The sequence below is a fragment of the Diceros bicornis genome, chromosome X, assembly GCF_020826845.1.
Source record: "Diceros bicornis minor isolate mBicDic1 chromosome X, mDicBic1.mat.cur, whole genome shotgun sequence".
NCBI lineage: Eukaryota > Metazoa > Chordata > Mammalia > Perissodactyla > Rhinocerotidae > Diceros > Diceros bicornis.
Genome location: NC_080781.1, coordinates 115,728,325 through 115,746,291, shown reverse-complemented (window position 1 = coordinate 115,746,291; position 17,967 = coordinate 115,728,325). Strand labels below are relative to the sequence as shown.

Genomic DNA, 17,967 nt, shown 5'->3' with positions numbered 1-17,967 from the left:
GTGACCTTATATAAGTGATGCCTTAGGAGCTCTGCAGTGTGCTTCCCTCAGTTCTCAATGTTCCAGGAGTGACCCCCATGGGCTACATGTGTCCTTTTGTTGTGGTGTGTTTGCTCTCAATGTCGGCACCCAGGGAGGCTGAGTTATGCTCCTGGCCAGCTGTTGTAATGCTCAGCCACTTGTAGTTGTTGTGGGCCCTTCAGTCTCTTTATCGGGTGTGGGGAGCCCCAGCACATTTGGCTGCAGGTTCTAATACCATATTTGTGTTGCAGTATTTCTTTTAAGTGAGTAAGCCTCCAGCATGGCAGTTTGTTAGGCTCAGGGGCTCATAATTGCTATAAGCCTCCAGCCTTTAGGTCTCTTGTCAGCTCTCTGAGGATTGCAGCTGGGTGGGGCTGGCCTCAGGCATGGGCGCACCCAATTGTTTCAGGCTTTCGAAGGTGAGGCAAACCCCCTATATGGGTCTTTGAGAAGCACAAGTCTTCTGCTGCTGACAAGCCCTGCCGTCCACAGGTCCACACACACAGTCAACACAGTCCTACCCCATGTGCACGCCCTGACCTCCTGAAGTGGACCCAGTCTCTCCACGGCGGGAGCCCCACACACTCCACCACCACCCCACACTCTCCATCCACTCCTTGTGCATGCCCTGCCCCACTGAAGTGTGCTCAGTCTCCAAGCTGCAGAGAATCCAGTCACCAATCTATGCAGGCCCACAAGTTACCTGAGGGCTTGTTGGTGGGTAGGTCCAGTCCCTAGGGTGGGCTGCCTGCCCTGGCTGAGCTGAATTAAATCGGTGCTCTAGTGGGTGGGGCAGACCCTGGGCTAGCAGGCCCCAGGGAGAACTCCAATGGTGACTTGAGTCAGCACGCCCACACCAGGCCACAGCAATGGCTGCCGTCAATGTCCCAGTCCCTGGAGAAGTCTCTACTCTCACTGCCACGCACTCAGAGCCTATCAGGTGAGTCTCTTTTCACCAAAGCACTGTGCACCACTCTTTCTGGTGATTTTAGGTTGCTTTCTGAAACGGCTAAGTTTGCACATGGGCCTTTTAAGAGCTGGTTTCATTTTCTTTGTGAGCCAGCTTTTCTGGGGCTACTCCCCAATGTTTCAGTAGCAGGCAAAGTCAGATATTATGCCACTCGTCTCGATTGTGCTGGGTCCACAAAATGCCCACAGTGGGGGCGCTCCCCGGCTCAGGGCCCCGCTCCTCCAGGGAGGGCTGCATACCTTTGGGCTGCTCCCAGGCAGCCGTGAGGCACTGCGGCTTGTGAAGGTGGCGTTTTTCCTCTCCAGAAGGGAATTTCTGCCTCTTCCAACTCAATTAGGATTGTCCTTTGTTGCAGGAGTTCCTCTTATCCAGTTTTCAGTTCTCTCTCAAGGGTAATTTTTTCATGAGCAGTTGTAAATTGGCTGTGTCCACGGGAGGAGGTGAGTTCAGAGTCTGCTTACACTGCCATCTTGACTTCTCTTCTCTCTTAGTTTTTTTGTTTATGTATTATAAGTTTCTGGTTTGTGATTACCATGGGGTTCATATATAGTAACCTATGTATATAGCAATCTATATTAAGTTGATGGCCTCTTTACTTTGACCTCTGTCTGGAAGCTCTACTCTTTTACTCCCCTACTTTCACATTTTATGTTTTTGATACATATCTAACCTCTTTTTTGTGCCTTTGTATCCATTACCCTCTTACCATGGATATAGATAATTTTTCGTATTTGTGGTCTTCTCTTTTCCCCTTAAATAAGTCCCTTTCGCATTTCTTGTAGGACTGGTTTCTTGTTGACAAACTCCTTTAATTTTTGCTTGTCTGGGAAACTCTTTATCTCTCCTTTTATTCTGAATCATAACCTTGCCAGGTAGAGTGTTCTTGGATGTAGGTTTTTTTCTTTTAGAACTTTAAATATATCCTGGTACTCTCTTCTATCCTGTGTGGTTTCTGCTGAGAAGTCAGCTGATAGCCTTATGGGGTTTCCTTTGTATATAACTTGTCTTTATCTTGTTGCTTTTAGGATTCTCTCTTTATCTTTAATTCTGGACACTTTAATGATGATGTGTCTTGCTGTGGGCCTCTTTGGGTTTACCTTGTTTGGGGCTCTCTGTGCTTCCTGTACCTGGATATCTGTTTCCTTCCTTTGATTAGTGAAGTTTTCAGCTATTATTTCTTCAAATAGATTCTCTGCCCCTTTTTCTCTCTCTTTTCTTCCTGGGACACCTATAACATGGATGATAGTGTGCTTGATATTGTCCCAGAGGTCCCTTAGACTGTCCTCACTCTTTTTAATTCTATTTTCTTTTATCAGTTCAGCTTGGGTGATTTCTTCTAGTCTTTTGTCCAGCTCACAGATCCGTTTTTCTGTATCCTCTACTCTGCTTTTAAGTCCTCTAGTAAATTTTTTCATTTCCAGTACTGTATTTTTCAATTCAAATTGGTTCTTTTTTATATTTTCCATTTCCTGGTTGATGTACTCACTGAGTTCATCCATTCTTCTCCCAAGATCAGTGAGCATCCTCATGACTCTTTGTTTGAACTCTCTGTTGGGTAGATTGTTCATTTCTGTTTCATTTAGTTCCTTTTCTTGGGTTTTGTCCTGTTCCCTTACTTGGAATGTATTCCTTTGTCTCCTCATTTTGTGTCTTTCCCTGTGCTTGTGTCTATGTATTATGTGGCTCAGCTACATCTCCTGATCTTGGAGAGGTGACCTTATATAAGTGATGCTTTATGAGACCCAGCAGTGTATTTCCCTCTCACCGCCAGTTCCAAATGTTCCAGGAAGGACCCCTGTGTGGGGTACATGTGTCCTTCTGTTGTGGAAGGGTTGCTCTTGCCGTAGGTGTCCAGGGAGGCTGAGCTGTCCCCCTGGATGGCTCGTTGTAATCCTCAGCTGCCTGTAGTTGCTGTGGGCCCTTTAGTCTCTTTATTGGGTGTGAGGAGCCCCAGCATAGTGGCTACAAGGTCTAATAACACATTCCCTTGCATTTTTTCTATTAAGTGAGTAAGCCCCCAATGTGGCTGGTTGTTAGGCTCAGGGGCTTACAATTGCTATAAGCCTCTGGCCTAGAAGGCTCTTGTCAGCTCTCTGACGATTACAGTCTGGTGGTGCTGGCCTCTGTCTTAGGAGCACCCAATTGTTTCAGGCTTTGGAAAGTGGAGCTGATCCCCTATGTGGCTGTTTGAGAAGCACAAGTCCTCTGCAGCTGACAAGCCCTGCTGCCCACAGGGCCACACACACAGTCAACACAGTCCTGTCCCAACCCTTTGAAGTGGACCTAGTTGCTCCAAGGCAGGAGCCCCACACACTCAACCAATGCCCCACACTCTCCACCCGCTCCCCATGCATGCCTTGCCCCACAGAGGTGGACCCACTCACCAGGCTGCAGAGAAACCAGGCACCTTGCTTAGCAGGCCCAAATGTTGCCTGAGGGCTTGTTGTTGGATGGGGCCAGTCCCTAGGGTGGACTGCTTTCCTTGGCTGAGCTGGATTAAATCAGTGCTCTAGCAGGTGGGGCAGACCCCAGGCTAGCAGGCCACAGGGAGAACTCCAATGGTGTCTGCCAGTATCTGTGTTAGCACACCCACACCAGGTCACAACAATGCCCACCACCAATGTTCCAGTCCTTCAAGAGGTCTGACCTCTCACTGAGATGTACCCAGAGCCTATCAGGTGAGTCTCTTTTCATCAAAGGCCTGTGCACCCTTTTTTCTGGTGCTTTTAGGTTGCTTTCCAAAATGGGTGAATTTGTGCATGGGCCCTTTAAGAGCTCACTTTAATTTCTTTGTGACCCCGCTTTTCTGGGGGTATTCCCCATTGCTGTTAGTAGCCAGCAAGGCAAGATATTATGCCACTCATCTTGTTTGTGCTGGGTCCAAAAAATGCCTATAGCAAGAACGCTCCCCTGCTCAGGTCCCCCACTCCTCCAGGGAAGGCTGTGTACTTTTGGGTTGCTCCCAGGGGGCCATGAAGCATTGTGGCTTGTGGAGGTGTCATTTTTTCTCTCCAGAAGGGAATTTCTGCCTCTTCCACCTTAATTAAGACTGTCTTTTGTTGCAGGGGTTCCTATTAGCCAGTTTTAAATTCTCTTTCAGAGGTAATTTTTCCAACAGTAGTTGTAAATCAGCTGTGTCCATGGGAGGCAGTGAGTTCAGAGTCTGCCTAGGCTGCCATCTTGACATCTCCAGTCATAATTATTAATTTGATTTTTAATAAAATAGGTTAGTTTTGCCTATTTTGGTACTTCATATAGAATGAATCATACAGCATGAACTCTTTTTGACTGGATTCTTTTCAACAACCTTATGAATTTGAGACATCCATCCATATTATTTAGTTTACTTGTACATTGTTCATTTCCATTGCGGTATAGTATTCCATTGTGTAAAAATACCACAATTTATCCATTCTACCACTTATGAGCATTTAGGTAGTTTCCAGTTTGGGGTTCTTATGAATAATGAATAATGCTAGTATAAACATCCCAGTACATGACTTTTGGTGGACAAATACACATATCTCTTCTCGGTATATACCTGAAGTGGAATTGTTGAGAAATGAGACTTATGTATGTTCTACTTTAGTAGGTCGCATCAAACAGATTTCTAAATTGGTTGTACCAATGTTCACTCCCACTACCTGCAGTTTATCAGGGTTTCAGTTGTTCTACATGATTATCAGAACTTGGCACTTTTCATCTTTTCGATTTTGATGAATTATTAACTTTCTCATTTAGATTTGCAATTCATATGGACTTGATATTAGAATATGGTATGAGGTGGGATCCAGATCTTTATTTTTTTATGGATTTCTAATAGAACAGACCATTTATTGAAAAGACCATCTTTTCTCCCATTACACAAAACTGTCACCTTTGTCATAGTATATATGTATGTCTATATAGTGTATATATATGCATGTTATTTATATATATACACACACAAGTGTCTGTTTCTGAACTCTGTATTCTGTTCCATTGTTCATTTTTTCTATCATTAGGCTAATATTAATTACTATAGACCTGAAATCTGATCTCTTTGTCTCCTTTTTTCCCTTGCCATTTGGCAATACTTTGAAATTTTCATAAATATATTCTTCAATAAATGAAAATAGAGATTGTTCATAATTATAATTTTTGAAGAGGTCTAAATGAATGATTACTCATGGGCCGGCCCCATGGCTTAGCGGTTAAGTGTGCGCGCTCCGCTGCTGGTGGCCCGGGTTCAGATCCCGGGCGCGCACCAACGCACCGCTTCTCTGGCCATGCTGAGGCCGCGTCCCACATACAGCAACTAGAAGGATGTGCAACTGTGACATACAACTATCTACTGGGGCTTTGGGGGGAAAAAATAAATAAATAAAATCTTTAAAAAAATAAATAAAAAATAAATGAATGATTACTCATAAGTATTGTGCCAACAACTCCTGTTGCCTTTCAACCCTATATTCACCTTACTATATTCAGTTTTATGATGCAAGAGCTATGACTCTGTTACCTATATTTGTCGTTTTCCAGCTGATTTATTGTTAGATTCAAAGAATGGAGTTGGGGGATGACAGACCACTAAAGAGAGACTGGAAAGCATGAGAAGGGTAAAGGGAACTTGTACATTATTGTCTTCCTTGCTGTTTCATACCCTGGGAATAGCCCCTCACCATGACAACAGCTATTTCTTCCAGCATCAAACTACTTTTTGGCACTCCCAGATCCTCTCATTATTTCCCCTCACAGACATCAGCTCTAGCTAAGTAGAATCTACTCATCACAGCTCCAAAACTCCTTCCTCCAAGCTTCTAGATTCTAATAACCTAGAATCTTTCCTTGTTTCTTAGGAATGGTAGCTGCTTCCTGTAGGTATCATATCTGTGTCACTTCAGTGTTATTTTTTTGCCTATTCAGTCCTCCAATACCTGTGCAATCAATTCTCTATATTAAATTATAACTGCTGAAATCCTTGGTGTGGTTTCTGTTTTCCTGAGGACTCTAATACAGGCACAGGTATTCTATGCTGTAAGACATAATTGGTTGCTGGGCTACAGTTTTTCAAGTTTAGTTGTCTCAGGTTTGTGAAAATTAATAAACAGAAACCTCATTTAAAGTGGAGTCAAGAGTCCAGAAGGGAGAGCCCTTATGCCCTATGATGATGGCAGAGCCCAATAGGAAGAAGAAAGACTTCCTGTTCTTGCCTAGCAAGAGCTCAGCCAATGAGAGACTGTCACAACTCAGCCAATGAAAAGCCACTATACTTTGAACTCTCAAGTCCTCCAATGGACTTTTGTTTACAATAGCCCTCCTAACTTCCTCTTCCCTTTTACAAAAGAGTTTCTCCTCCCTTTGTTGCTCAGAACTTGCATGTGGTTCGCAGAGCCCAAATTGTAATTCTTTGTTGACCCTGAATAAACCTCTTTTTGCTGGAGAAATAATTGGCTACCTGCTTAAGGTCAACATTTGGTGGCCTGTACAGGGATCCAGAAAAGATCCCCAACAACTCTGAGGCTGGTGGGCAAAGAGGTGTTGGCACCCAAGAGCCCACTAATCTCACTGGTTTTCTCACCAACCCTGGGATTGAGGGTAAGTCTTTCTTTTGGATCCAAGCTTATGCTCTCTTTGTGTTTTGAAGCTCTCCAGGGTCTATTTGGGATCTATGTTAAGGCTTTGTCCTTTTCTGATTAAGGCCTTGTTTTGTCTGTGAGAACTCACTTGGTATTTCTGAATCAGGCTGTTCCACTGGAACTATGTTGTTCAGCCTTTGGTGTGATTTCTTTGGAACTGGGTTGTTCTATTAGAACTATGCTGTTTAGGCTTTGACTTAATTCCTTTGGTATTAGGCTGTTCTAGTGAAACTGTGTTTTCAGCCTTCAACCTAACTCCTTTGGGATTAGGCTGTTCCGTTGGAACTGTGCTGTTCAGCTTATGGCCTGACTCCTTTTGGATTAGGATGTTCCTTTAGAATTGTACTGGTATTAAGCCTATAGGCTGTTTGAACTGTTCAAGCTGTTTGAGTTGCAAGCTGTTTAAGCTGTTTGAGCTGTTTAGGTTGTTTGAAAATTATTATTTTACTCTGAGAGAAAGCTCTGTGAAATGGGATCCCAATTATCTAAATATTTTGAGGGACCCTGGGTCGATTTTATGTTTAAAGAACAGAGTCCTTCCTAAGGACAGCTAATTTTTGACAAAGGAGCCAAGAACATACAATGGAGAAGGTCTCTTCAATAAATGGTGTTCGGAAAACTTGACAGCCACATGCAAAAGAATGAAAGTAGACCCTTACCTTACACCATACACAAAAATTAAGTCAAAATGGATTAAAGACTTGAATGTAAGACTTGAAACCATGAAACTTCTAGAAGAAAACATTGGCAGTATGCTCTTTGACATTGGTCTTAGCAGCATATTTTCAAGTACCATGTCTGACCAGGCAAGGGAAACAATAGAAAAAATAAACAAATAGGACTATGTCAAACTAAAAACTTGTGCACAGCAAAGGAAACCATCAACAAAATGAAAAGACAACCTAACAATTGGGAGAAGATATTTGCAAACCATATACCTGATAAGGGGTTAATCTCCAAAATATATAAAGAACTCATGCATCTCAACAAGAAAAAAACTAACAAGCCTATTAAAAAATGGGCAAGAGACCTGAACAGCCATTTCTCAAAAGAAGATATACAGATGGCCAACAGACACATGAAAAGATGTTCAACATCATTAACTATCAGGGAAATGCAAATCAAAACTACAATGAGATATCACCTCACACCCATCAGAATGGCCATAATTAACAAGACAGGAAACAAGTGTTGGAGAGGATGTGGAGAGAGGGGAACTCTCATACACAGCTGGTGGGAGTGCAAACTGGTGCAGCCACTATGGAAAACAGTATGGAGATTCCTCAAAAAATTAAGAATAGAGCTACCATATGATCCAGATATTCCACTGCTGGGTATTTATCCAAAGAACATGAAAACACCAATGCATAAAGATACACACATCCCTGTATTCATTGCAGCATTATTTACAATAGCCAAGACTTGGAAGCAACCTAAGTGCCCAACAAGGGACAAATGGGTAAAGAAGATTTGGTAAATATACACACTGGAATACTATTCAAACATAAGAAATGATGAAATCTGGCCATTTGGACAACGTGGATGGACCTTGAGGGTATTATGCTAAGTGAAGTAAGTCAAAGGAGGAAAGAATATGATTTCAATCATAAGTTGAAGATAAAAACAACAACGAATAGTTACATAGAGACAGAGAGTGGATTGGTGGTTACCAGAGGGGAAGGGGGAAGGGGGAAGGGAGGAGGGCAAAAGGGGTGATTAGGTACATGTGTATTGTGATGGATGATAATTGGTCTTTGGGTGGTGAACATGAAGTAATCTACACAGAAATGGAAATAGAATGATATACACCTGAAATTTATATAATGTTATAAACCAATGTTAATACAAAAAAAAAAAAAACCAGGGTCCTTCCTCATGCACATTTCTAAATAAATGCACTGACTTAACCAAAGATAATTTAGAACACCAATGGCCATTATGGGGAACTTCTGAACTCCCCAAACTTACTTTTCTTAAAGCTGAATTAGACAACCATAGCTGTGAAATTTCCAAAATTGCATGGAATGCCTATTTCAATTGGCATTTTGAGGCTTTCAAATGTTATCAGGAGTCTAAAATTCCCCCTTTGCAAAATAAAATTTTAAGATTAACTGAGGCAAACAAATGATTAAAGAAAGATAAAATGTCTTCTGAAGCCTCTTATTCCTCTTCCCTGGCTTCTTTGTCTCAGGCTCTGCCTCCAGTGCCATCTTCCTCCTTCCTTTCTATGCTATCTACACCTCCTCTATACCTTCAGTTCCCCCATACTAACTATTTCACTGAACTTGCCCTTTTTCCTGAACCTCTCCCCACTCCCTCTTCCTCTGAATTTATCAAAACCTGTCCCTTTAAAATTAAGCCTTCTGATGATCCAACGGCTAAACCCTTAATTTCTTATATTCCTTGGACTAAATCTGAACTGCAAGCCTTAGTCAAAGATTTTCCCAAAGTAACTGAAGATCCTCACAGATTTGCTGAAGAATTTAATACAGTCATTCAAACTTATCAGCCTGGTTTCTCTGACTATATCAGCTAGTTCGTATGCTTGTAGGTGAAAGCCAGGCCCAGCAATGGATGAAAACTGCAAATTGGAAAGTCCTGAAAGGTCTCTAGAATTACAGCTGGGAGTCCAATCTGCTGACCTGTTGTATGATCAGGCCCCGGCAACAGCTAAGTGACTTTATCAGGCAATTCCTAGGGCTTTCTCAAACCCTGTTGATTGGAACAAAATCCAGGCTTGTGCACAAAAACCCGATGAACCTGTTCCTGACTATTACAATTGACTTCGGATTGTTTTTAAAGGAAATTCTGGTCTTTCTCCAGATATTTATTCCACCCAAGTAGCTTTTAACTATATGTTTATGAATGGGCTGAACCAGAGCCTTTTCCTTCTAGTAAAAAGGAGCATGATAGAATGGGAAACTATGTCCACTCCAGATTTTGTTCATCTGGCAAACCAGCTCTCTTGCACTCTAGATGAGTCACCTAAAAGAAAGACTGGTAAAATACTTAAATCTTCAACTCTGGCAAATGAAGACTCCTAAATGAAACCAAAACTTCCTAGTTTCTGCTATTACTGCAAAGAGCCAGGACACTGGAAAAGAGATTGCTACAAATTTAAGCACATCAGCCGCCTTCAGTCCTCTAACCAGCCTTTCCAATGTCCTCCAACTCCTCACTGACGGGGCTCCCAGGAAATACAAGGGCTCTTCCCAATCCTCCGTCTTAATTGGCTTGGAGAAACATTTCTCCAGATTGGAGATGAATCTCTTTCTGTCCTAATTGATACAAGATCAATGGTGCTTAACCCCACTACTATAAAGCTTTTCCTGTCTAGGAGTGTTAAAGCAGTTCAAGTAGTGGGAATTTCTAATAAACTTCAATGAGTTCCTGTATCTGAACCTATTCCCTTTTGTTTAGGTCCTTTGAGCGACAGACACCCTTTTCTCCTTAGTCCCTCTGTCCCTGTTAATTTATTAGGCTGAGACTTCTTGGAAAAGTATCATGCTGGAAATTCTTTCCCCCGAAAGGGGAATAATTCTAGAATTTGACAGTGGTCATCAAAGTAGTCAACCAGGTGAATTAAATGACCCTTTGACATCTTTTATTTGCTTTGTGTCTGATGGTACTAGAGCTGATTCTGGAAACACTGATCACTTGTCCCTATTGAATCAGCTGCCACCCTTTTTATGGGCAAAATTTTCAACAAATACTGGTAAAATTCATAGTGCACCTCCCATCAAGATTCAAATAGATCCCTCAAAACCTCTCCCCAGAATTAATCAATACCCTGTAAGTAAAGAAGCCTTTCAAGATATAAAGCCCATAATAGAAGATTACAAGGCTCAAGGCCTCATTATCCCTTGTACTAGTCCCTGGAATATTCTTATTTTACCTGTGAGAAAACCCAAGGGCTGAGGGTGGAGGTTTGTCCAGGACCTCTGAGCAATAAACAACAGTGTTATCCCTCGACATCCTGTTGTTCCTAACCCTCATATGCTACTAACGTCCATTTCCACTGGAGCTAAATTCTTTACTGTAATTGATTTATGCAGTGTATTCTTTAGTATTTCAGTTGATGAAGCTAGCCAATATTTTATTGCTTTCACTTGGGAAGGAAAACAATTCACCTGGACAGTAGTGCCCCAGGGTTTTACTGAGAGTCCTTCTTATTTTTCACAAATCCTGAAAGCTGACCTGGGTGATATACAGTTCCCTAGAGGTTTTAATTTCCTGCAATATGTGGATGATTTGCTTCTTTGCTCTCCCTCCTAAGTCTCCTCACAGGAAGACACCATCCACTTACTAAGGCTTTTAGCCTTAAAGGAACAGAAGTTTGCCAAAGAGAAACTACAGTTCGCCCAAATCCAGGTTTTGTATTTAGGGGATCTTATATCAGAACAAGGGCTACACTTGGATCCAGATGGTCTTCACGGTCTCCTAAGTTTCCCAAAACTAAGTACCAACTGTGAGGTTTTCTTGGGCTAGTTGGTTATTGACAAAATTGGATTCCAAATTTCTCTCTTATGTCCAAACCTCTGTATGTTTTACTAAAGAACGATAACTCCAATCCAATTTTATAGGAAGAACCAGACAACATACACTTAAGGCCTTAAAGGAGATTTTGAGGAACCCACGTGCCCTTGGACACCCAATTATCAGATTCCCTTTTTCTTTTTTGAAAAGAAAGGTAATGCCCTTGGGGTATTCACCCAAAAACATGGGGACCACCATCGACTCATAGGGCATTATAGCCAGCAACTGGACCCTGTGGCATGAGGATAACCCCCTTGCCTTTGAGCAATTACTGCCATTGCCCTTTTGGTTAAGACCACTGAGGAAATTCTTGTGGGATCCCCTTTAACCATCTTTGTACTTTATACAGTAGAATTGCAACAATTGGCCTCAGAAAAGGAAAAATAAGAGTGAAAATTCATCAATTGTTGGTTGGATAAAAAGAGAAAGCTCTGGTTAAGACCAAATAATAACTCAGTTCTATTGGAGACTCTAAAATTTCCACTCCTCACCACTATACATGCATTTAACCATTGGTTTACTGATAAAATGATAGCATTCATGAATCAATATTGATGAGGAATCATTAAAAAGGCTGCAAAAAGTGCCTACCTCGCTTGTCCCACTTGTCCAAAATACAATTTAGGGAAGCCTATTTGTACTGCTCCCAGACATTTTAAACTGCCTAATGGACCATTCAAAGTTTGGCAAATAGATTTCATACAACTTCCCTTGTCTCATGGATATTAAATATGTTTTAGTTGTGGTCTGTATGTTTTCTCACTGGACTGAAGCCGTCCCTTGCAGACAGGCTACTGCTTCTTCTGTGGCTAAAGTCCTTTTGAAAAAGATTGTCCCTACCTGGGGAACTCCTCTCGAACTTCATAGTGATCGAAGAACCCATTTTATTGGACAAGCACTTTGACAAGTCTGTGCTGTTTGGCCAGTTTTATAACACTTTCACTTCACTTACCACCCTCAATCCCCTGGTTTAGTCACATGCGCTAATAGCATTATTAAGACTCAAATGGCAAAATTTGTAGAGACTCTCTGAATACCTTGGCCAAAAGCACTGCCATTGGTCCTTCTAAATCTCAGATCTACCCTTTTTGGAACTCATAACCTCTCATCCTTTAAGATAGTCACAGAATGCCCAATGCACTTGGCTCCTGTCTCTTTTGACCTACACATGATAAAAAGAGATTTACTCAAATATTGCAAAGGCTTAATCACTTCTGTTAAAAATAGCCATGTTTTGGTAGAGCAATCTTTTCATAGTGCATTCCAGGGAGACAGAGACTTTAAGCATCACGCCTTGCAATCTGGATATTTAGTTCATTGGAAAAGATACCTCCAGAAGGACTCTCTTTAACCTCACTGGAAAGGCCCTAGCAGGTACTGCTAACTAACCTTTGTATTACAAAAATCCAGGGAATAAACTCTTGGATTCATGTGACACACCTAAAGAAAGCATCAAACCCTGATTGGACCTGCACATCATCTGATGACCTAAAAGTAAAGATTTTCCAGAAGTTGAAACAGATCACATCTGATGAGACAGCTTTCCCAAGATTTCTGGACCAAGCCCATTGGAAGTTTGTCTGTCAAAACTTTGATGATGACGGAGTGCTTCGGATGATCTCCAATGCCTATCTTGATATCATTTGGACTTTAGAATAAAAAATGCCTGAGAGTTCTCCCTCCTACCTCTCTTTGTAATCAAATGTGACCTCAATAGGTTTCCAGTCTGTGACTTTCCCTCCAACGTGGGACGCAACACGCAGGAAAAGTCCTTCCTGGCATCAAGGGACAAAAGACTGATGGAACTGGAAAAACCTGACTCTTGATTAGCAATGCTTTCAGAGAAAGATCTGTCAAAAGAAAGAAATATGAAAATTAATAAACAGAAACCTCATTTAAAATAGAGTTAGGAGGTCAGAAGGGGGAGCTCTCATGCCCTATGACTATGGCAGAGCCCAACAGAAAGAAGAAAAACTTCCTCTTCTTGCCTGGCAGGAGCTCAGCCAATGAGAGACTGTCACAACTCAACCAATGAAAAGCCACTATACTTCCTATTTTCAATTCCTCCAATGGACTGTTTACAATAGCCCTTCCAACTTCCTTTTCCCCTCTATAAGAGTTTCTCCTACCTTTGCTGTTAAGAACTTACAAGTGGCTCACCATGGGTACAGATCTCGAACTGCAATTCTTTGTTGATCCAGAATAAGCCCATTTTTGCAGAGAAATAACTGGCTGTCTATTTGTTTAAGGTCAACAGGTTAAACTTTTATTGTCCATATCCACAACATTATAAATTGTATTCTAATTCTGAAAACAAAATGTCATACCATAGAACATAAAAATTAATTATGAGTATAATTTAAGTAAATCCAACTCACACAATATTAATTTAAAAAATGTTGCTTTACATAATCCTTTTGGAAAGAACAGTTTGCACAATAAATGTCATTTAATTGGTTGTGTTGCTGATTGTCTGCTCTTGGTATTAGATATCAGCATGATTATCATGTTTAGGTTTGTTTTGGGTAAGAAGGTAGAAAGCAAAAATCAAGCAAGATGTCAGGGCTTACCTACATTGTTGAATAATAATAAAAACTGACTTTAATCATATGTGGACTTGGAAATCAATTTTTAGATATGAACTGAAAAGTAGCAGTATGTCACTATTATGATCTGCAATTGCATCCACACCTAAAGTTTGATCATTAGAAATGTATTTTTCTGTTTTAAGATGTGACCCCTATTCAAAGGCAGATGACCTTGTGATGACAAAATAGTAGAGTGAACATGAATAGTTATTTAATGTCACTGGACTCAGTTTCCTCATCTGTAAGATAAGAATAATTGGTACTTATATCATAGAGTTGTTTCGAGGACTAAATGGGAAAAGTAAAACAAAGTGTTCTGGGCGGGCCCCGTGGCTTAGTGGTTAAGTGCACATGCTCTGCTACTGGTGGCCCGGGTTCGGATCCTGGGCATGCACCGACACATCGCTTCTCCGGCCATGATGAGGCCGCGTCCCACATACAGCAACTAGAAGGATGTGCAACTATGACATACAACTACCTACTGGGACTTTGGGGAAAAAAAATAGGAGGAAGATTGGCAATAGATGTTAGCTCAGAGCCGGTCTTCCTCAGCAAAAAGAGGAGGATTAGCATGGATGTTAGCTGAGGGCTGATCTTCCTCACAAAAAAAAAAAAGTGCTCTGTACAGTAGTTTACAAATATGAAGCACTCAATAAATCTCAGTATTATTATGATATTTATGATTATCAGCCATTAACTCCTTAATTATAGTATCTGACTCCAAATTCAAAATTACCATGGCAGATATTCTAATCATCATAGCATAAGCCAGTGATGGGACCTTGAGGATGGGATGGCACTGTACAAACTTTGAACCACTCCTATGGCTGAGGGTGGAAGTTCTCAGAGCAGATAAAATGAGTGTTTAGATGAGCCTGGATAGGTTAATAGTGACCTGTTCATAAAGGGTTGTTTTGGTTAGTCTGCATTTTTCCTATGTGTAACGAGGAGCTTGTCACAGATTTAGATTAATGGAGTGATATGATCAAACCGACACTTTGGAAATCTCACTCCACAGTTCTATGAAAGATACCATGATAAGAGTTGAGAATGAGTCTTGACTATTACACAAGCCTTAGGAATTTACTGTAAAATTTGACTTGAAATTGCATGATAAACTAAACCAAGGAATTATGCTTTGTGCTTATTCAATACAAAACTAGCACATAGAAAGTACTGAACAAAATTTTTCAATGAATTTTATATTTTTTTATTAATTCTGAGCTTTATGCAATTTGTAAATCCATTTAACATGTTATTCCATAGTCTAGGAGTTGTGTAAAAATGTTTTTTGAATATTCTAAACTCATTTCCATTTCCTTAAACCTTGCCATTTCATGTCCTGGGCTCATTATCAATTGTAGTACAATAAATTCTCAAAGATAGCATTTTCACATGACTATAGTTCAAATAATAAGTTTAAAAAAATGTATTGAGGCACTAAAAGTATCCTATTAATTTCCAAAGAAAAAATTATTATACTACATAAAATATTTTTTAACCTAAATACTTGTTATACTATAATTTTTAAAACTTGAAAATCTACATATATGGTATATGTGGCAACTATTTATTCACTAGAATACCATCTAACTTGGTTACCTTGGCAAGACATTTCATTTTTCTGATGTTAATTGTCCTTGACTATAAAATGAGGGAAATGAATAACCTATTATTTAATCATGGTAAATAACTATAATCAGACTATGTGAATCGGGGTTATATTTTAATCATCTCTGTGTCCCAAGTAACAAACTATCTGGAACATAATCAAATTAGTAATAATAATAATAACTAACCTTTAGTGAACACTTAGAATGAGTCAAGTACTAATATTAGTGCTTCAGATATATTAAATTATTTAATCTTCAAAACAACTCATAATGGTATATAAAAGAATACTGAGAGACTTCCAGCTTATACTTTGACATGTAAAGAGTTTGGAAGTTGCCAGGCTCAGCCTTACAACAAGAAAGAAACTAAAAATCAATTACTTTTCTTGAACCCATCAGAAACGTAAAGTGGGCAAACCACTGCACTGAAATGTAGAGAGAGAGCTAAATCCAGAGAGTCATAGCCGAGATGTGCTTACAGGGAGCATAAGCTGCAGGAGTCATAACTGGTAAAAAACACTTACGTGGTAATTTTGGTGAATTATTGGAAGCTGAATGTGGACTACAATGAGAGTGAGAATCTCCTGTGGATCACAGTCTTAAAAGGGGCCCCACAATTTCATGAATTTTGCTTCCAGGGATCCCATCAGGTTCTCACAGTGAAGATCCAAGAATCACGCACTTATGGCTCTGGCAGAGGGAGAGGAAGAAGAATCATTGTGAATATATCCAGAGAGTTTTCCATAACAAAGGCCTACTTTCAAGAAAGAAGACTTTGCCAGAAACTTATCTTTCTCAAGGAAGGACAAATATCCAGTTCCAGTCCTCTCTAGTCTTCCTTTATCATCTAAGCTGTTGGGGGGAGATAATCTCTATCAATGGAGAAATACTTGCGAAAGTGAAGCCCAGAGACACAAGACTACTAAAAGATGGAAACTTATTCATAAAATTATAGAACACTTCTCCACCACAACTTACTGCCATACCAATAGGGCTCCAATATAATAATAGTGAATTACAACTGACTGCAAGATGCAGACTCTCTTTGAGGAGGAATACTTAGGGAATTCCAAAGTCAAGAAGGGAGACAAAACGAAACACAAGAGGAATTTGAAGACTCTGGCATCAACAGCTACAGCAAACATGAAATACAGCACAACTCCTATAGAGATTTATATAAAATCTCATTATAAAGACCTATTTACCTCAGTTCTTATTTCTGATGTCTGGTTTTCAACAACAAACTACATTACAAGGCATGCCAAAAGCTGAGAACAAACACAGTCTTAAGCAACAAAGCAATTATCAAAACCAGACTCAGATCTGATACAGATGTTGGAATTATCAGACAGAGAATCTAAAATAACTATAATTAACATGTTAGGGGTTCTAATGAAAAATGCAGACAACATGGAAGAACAGATAGCTAAATGTAAACAGAGAGAAATTTTAAGAAAGAATCAAAAGGAAATGCTAGAAATCAAAAACACTATAACAGAAATGAAGAATGCTTTTGCTGGGCTCACTAACAGAGTAAACATGGCTGAGAAAAGAAATCAGTGGACTTGAAGATATGTAAAGAGAAACTTCCAAAACTGAAATGTAAAGACAAAAAAAAAAAAGAATAAAAATGAACAGAATATCCAAGAACTGTGGGACAATTACAAAAGATGTAACATACAGATAACAGGAATACCAGAAGGAGAAGAAAGAGAGAAGAAATATTTGAAGTATTAAAGACTGAAAATTTCCTAAATTAATGACAGATACCAATCTATAGATTCAAGAAGCTCACTTTCTCAGAGTTGTAGATTAAAAATTCTACACCTCATATCATATCATATTCAAACTGCAGGAAACTAAAAAGAAAGAGAAAAATCCTGAAAAAAGCCAGGGTGGGAGGAGCACCTCACTTATGGAGGAACAAGAAAAAGAATTAAAGCAGACTTCTCATCAGAAAGCAGGCAAGCAAGAAGAGAGTGGAGCAAAATATTTAAAATGTTAAAATGAAAAACAAAACAAAAACACCATCCTATCATTCTATATTCAGTGAAATTATCCTTCAAAACTGAAGGAGAAATGGATTTCTTTCAGACAAACAAAAACTGAAGGAATGCATCACCAGCAGAACTTCTCTTAAAGAAATGTTAAAGTATTTCTTCAAGGAAAAGGAAAATGTTATACATCAGAAACTGGGATGCACATAAGGCAGGACTAACATGTGAGTAGGAGTGAATTAACGTAGATAATATTTTTTCTTTTGCTTATTCTTAATTGATCTAAAACATAAATGTTTAACATAATAATAATAACAATGTATTGAGCGATCATAGAGTATGGATAACTGAAATGAATGATAGCAATGTCATAAGAGATGAGAAGGAAGAATTGGGAACACTCTTTTATAACATAGTTGCAATACTCGGAGTGGTATAGTGTTATTTAAAGGTAGTCTCAGATTAGTCTCAAAGGAATATTGTAAATTTTATGGAAATCACTAACTTAATTTTAATAAGAGAAGTATAATTGATATGCTAAGAGAAGAAAATGACGAAAATTTTAGAAATCAAACCATAAAAATGTTCAATTAAAACCAGAGAAGCCAGGAAAAAAGAGGAGTG

The 17,967-nt window shown here is 39.8% G+C and overlaps 1 long non-coding RNA gene across 5 annotated transcripts in view; it reads right to left on the bottom strand.

The window, feature by feature from the left end:
• LOC131401411 (uncharacterized) overlaps positions 1-17,967 on the bottom strand; it is a 209,347-nt gene that overhangs the window by 176,350 nt on the left and 15,030 nt on the right. For 3 of the 5 annotated variants that reach the window (XR_009217670.1, XR_009217671.1, XR_009217672.1), the window contains 2 exons: positions 15,871-16,036; positions 12,832-12,995 (listed from right to left, as the gene is read on the bottom strand). The exons of 1 other annotated variant lie outside the window; for it this stretch is intronic. This is a non-coding gene — a long non-coding RNA (uncharacterized LOC131401411). Of the gene's footprint in view, positions 1-12,831; positions 12,996-13,294; positions 13,444-15,870; positions 16,037-17,967 lie in introns of those variants that run through there. One more of the 5 variants, XR_009217674.1, reaches the window with a different exon arrangement.